We start from the raw sequence: 4,365 nt of genomic DNA, 5'->3' as shown, positions 1-4,365 counted from the left end.
TGTTTTTGTTGTTTTTTATGTTCTCGTTTTTCATTTTGTTCACGTTTTTTGACGTCCTGTACCCATATATGCATGTATATATACATATATATGTAGGCATGTATATATGCATATATATATATATATATATTATTTATATTACTATATGATCAAACGCCACGCATCCATTTCCAAGTATGTATATATATATATATATATATATATATATAACAGTTTATATATTGCTGTCGACAATTTATATTTTAAGAATTGAAAAACTAGTAAACTTTTTGTAAGTTATATTAAGCCATAATATAGCTAATAAAGAAGGTTTAATGTGCTACTATAAATTAATATTATTTATTGTTATCGGGATAATAAAATTTATGTTTTATTAGGAAGGTGGGCTTAATAGTTAAGTTTGAGAATTATTATGTATTGTTGAAAGTGGTCTTGTAAGATGTACATATCGCCTGTCACTTTTGTTATTGACATAAATAAGTCGTGACATAGTAGAAGTAATGGAAATTTTTTCTGGAAAAGGTTAGTTTATAACAAAAATTAATATAAATAAATACTGTATGTGCGTGAGTGTGTGTATGTATGTAGATGCGTATGTGTGTATGTGTGTGTGTAGATGCGTATATGTGTATGTATGTATGTATGTATGTATGTATGCATGTATGTATGTATGTATGTATGTATATATACACATACACATATACATGTACACATGTACATGTACGTACGTACGAACGTGTTTGTATGTATGTATGTATGTATGTATATATGTGTGTGTGTGAAAGATTATTTATATATAAGAAGAAAATGAAGAGAATAAAAGTAACTGCTATTAACTACAAAAGTAAATGCATCAGCCCTCCATAACATTAAGCAAGATAATGAGTTATTTGATTAAAACTAGCGTAGCTTTTTATATGAGGAATGTCGGTTATTTATTTATTTATTTATTTGTCTTTTAATGGCTTAATCAGACCGGAGACATAGCTCAAACGTTTGCAAAAAAGTGGACTCTGCAAAAGGTAGCCAAGGGCTAGAGAGTAAAGCTAAACCAAGCAATAGATTAAGTCCACTTCCTTCGTTGAAAGTTTACGTTATCACCCGGGGATGGCTTGAATGATTTCATTTCCCTCGTAACTTAAATTAATCAGGGACATCTATAAAGTTGAATACATAGATAATTAGTTATTATATTAATACAAGACTGCTAATTAATCGGGTGGAGTGTAGATGAATGATACGTTTATGTAACAAGTATATATTTTATAGATTCTGGGCAGGGATAAAAGTTCGTATCGGTCTGGACAAGATTGAAGTTGGATCACGGAGAGAAGAAACTAAATACTGAAAGACTCCCTAGTATAGTTCTCCACTGTTTCTCCCACCTCACTACTTTATAAATGAATAAAAATTAATTTCTTGATGCTGAAATTGAAATATGTTTCACCACGCTGTGCCAGGAATTTCTGTCTTATTAGCTTTTGTAGGTTCTCAATTTCATGTTATGTATCTCTGTCAATATCAATATAGTTGAGTGATTTTCATTCTCTTTTAGAGTGTGGCAGTCTCCAAAATATCATCTAATATGATGTAGTCTTCTGTTTGGTAGCAGTGACCTGTAAAGCCTAATCTGCATTGAGCAACAGTAGCACACGTGGCTGGAATGAGTCAATAAATCTTTTAACAAAACCATTCGCACCGAAAGCATTTAAAGTTTGTTTACAAAAACTACTACGAATTAATATAGTTTTTTTTTTCTGTCGAGGGCTTATATGCCCCATTATTAGACTATTTTCCTTAGTCATTTGCACGGTGATCGTTTTGAGCTTTAAGCTTATAAAAAAGATACCATTAAATCTTTTCTATTTTTAAATCCTGTGCTCATGCCATGTGATTTGATCCCTCATGAGAAGTCTGGTGCGTGTATCATCAAAGTAATCTTGAACCTCCTTCTTCATAGTGCAGATTTCCGCACGTTAAAGAATGATCTCTAAACATGTTCTGAAGAAAACCAGCCTTATTGAGATTGAAATACTTGATTGCCAAATATTTTGGTGCTTGATGCAAGCATAATCAAATACCGAAACATATGAAACAGAAAATATATTTCTATCAACAAATGATTGCAGAAATACTGTTTTGAAATTGTGGAACAAGGCCAGCAACCTCATGAGAGGTGGGTAAGTTTATTACATCGGTCCCAGTGTTCAACTTGTACTTATTTTATGGATCCTGAAAAGATAAAAGACAAAGTCGACCCCGGCAGCATTTGAACTTATAACGTAAAGTCGGAAGAGATGCCGCTAAGCATTTTCCCTGGTGCGGTGACGATTCTGCCAGATCGCTGCCTTAGGGATTGCATAAATATTGTTAAAAGATTATGGACCGGAAACAAAAATTGCTAACATCAAGTAGTGATGATACTTTGTACGTATTTAGAAGATAGTCATTATTTATCAGGGAACAACTCTTCACATTTTAGCAGCGGGCATAGTCGATTAAATCTACTCTAGTACCTAAATGAACTTATTTTATCACATTCCCGAGTGAAGGCGGGAATGAAAAGTAAAATCAACCTTTGTTGGATAATATTGGTCAATATTAAACATAGTTAGGCGGCGAGCTGGCAGAATCTTTAGCACGTCTGGCAAAATGCTTAGCAGTATTTCGTTTGTTTCTACGTTCTGATTTCTAATTCTGCCGTAGACGACTTTGCCTTTCATCCTTTCGGGGTCGTTAAAATAAGTACCAATTGAGAACTGAGGCCGATGTAATCGACCTACCCCACTCCGAACTTGCTGGCCTTGTGCCAAAATTTGAAACCAATATTAAGCTCAGTTAATGAATGATATTTTTGCTATATTGCAGTTTTACGTATGATATATTTATGTAAAAATACATTCCTAAACGAAAGATTATAGCTGACAACATTGATAAGCAAATTTTAGTAGACTTTCATGTTAACCCAAGTATGCCTTTCGTTCGAATAATTAAGGTAAATTCTTCAGACCTGTCGAGGAAATAAGAGACAATCTGTAGAGTCTCTGCATGAGAAATGTTTTTAGGTCTAAGATTTAGGAAAGTGCTGTTCCTATTTAGCTCCACATTAACTTTGAGTTGAAAACCTATGATCAAAAGTGTTCCAGCTATAACAATACCACCTAGTTTCAGAGATAATGCAGCTAAAATTACATTATTCGGTGTATCATCACGTCTATTAAAGACGGTAAGGACAAGTTTGAGAAATGTTTGACTGCTATTTTTAGCATGTCCGACAATCATAGGGCTGCTCGCATGATGACATAGAAGTAATTTTCAATGTAACATTTAATTTCATTGACCATCAAAGTGATATTATGCATAGAACAGACGAGGATGAGATTCATTTAGATTAAACGTTCGTTACAAATGTTGTTGTTAGCAAAGTAACAGAAGTTCGTAGGAACCCATCGTTCAAAGATTTTGTCCAAATATTACATCAGAAAATATAGCCGTATTTGTTTTATTAGTGTATATTAGTTTTTCCTATGTGTCATGGTTTAGCGATAAAAGTGTAACAGCTTGAAGATTAAAGCATGCTTTAACCAGGGTGATTTGTTTCTTTAGTACGACAATTTTCACGGCTACCCATTTGATATACAGTTTATCTAATAAGTAATTCTTTCATCATTACTAAGGCAAGTATTATGGGTAGGATCGTTACAGCGTCGGAAAAAATGCTATGAAATATTTGCGACAGCTCTTTATATTCTGAGTTCAAATCTATCCGAGATCAGCTTCGCCTTTCGTTTCCTTGTGCAATAAAGAACTGTGTACAAATAGCTTACAGTTGAAGAAGAGCTGGCAGAGGCTACTTAATAAATAGAACTGCTATTAATTCCCAATCTTTCAACATGTTGTAGCAATAGTAAAGAGGAAGGAGTATCAACATCTTACCCCATCAAGGAGAGTACTGAATATCCCCTTCCACTCATTGTGGGTTAGGTTCAGAGTAATGCTCCATTAAGACTGAATAACTAGGAACCTCAAACAGTTGAAAAAATAGCTTCCTGGTTTACACGGCCGGGATCAAATCCTCTCAAAAAAGATTAATGATTTATTACTTATTTGGTACTCTCTGATCATCTTATATTTCTTATTTACGTTCGAATTACTCCCCTTCTCCCTCCACCTTCTCTCCCTTCTCTTCCTTATCTCTCTCTCTCTCTCTCTCTCTCTCTCTCTCCCTCCCTCTCTCTCTCCCTCCCTCTCTCTTTGCCTCTCTAGCTTTCTTCTGATGAAAGATTAGCGTCCGAAAGGTCCGTCTAGACTCTTTCAAGCGTTTAATTAATACATTTGTTTCTTGTCCTTCCCGTGTTATATATA

General features: G+C 34.1%; 2 protein-coding genes across 3 annotated transcripts in view; one reads left to right on the top strand and one right to left on the bottom strand.

The window, feature by feature from the left end:
- The window catches only part of LOC106875834 (protein-glutamine gamma-glutamyltransferase K), an 80,063-nt gene that overhangs the window by 66,919 nt on the left and 8,779 nt on the right, over positions 1-4,365 (bottom strand). The window lies entirely within an intron of this gene.
- LOC106875837 (uncharacterized) overlaps positions 502-4,365 on the top strand; it is an 11,833-nt gene continuing 7,969 nt past the window's right edge. Inside the window, exon 1 of the mRNA XM_052971561.1 lies at positions 502-522. The gene's annotated coding sequence lies outside the window, so the exon portion shown is untranslated. The remainder of the gene's footprint in view (positions 523-4,365) is intronic.

This window comes from Octopus bimaculoides, chromosome 1 (assembly GCF_001194135.2).
Source record: "Octopus bimaculoides isolate UCB-OBI-ISO-001 chromosome 1, ASM119413v2, whole genome shotgun sequence".
Classification (NCBI taxonomy): Eukaryota; Metazoa; Mollusca; class Cephalopoda; order Octopoda; family Octopodidae; genus Octopus; species Octopus bimaculoides.
Note: the sequence above shows the minus strand (reverse complement) of the source record. Positions and strands in the feature narration are given on the sequence as shown.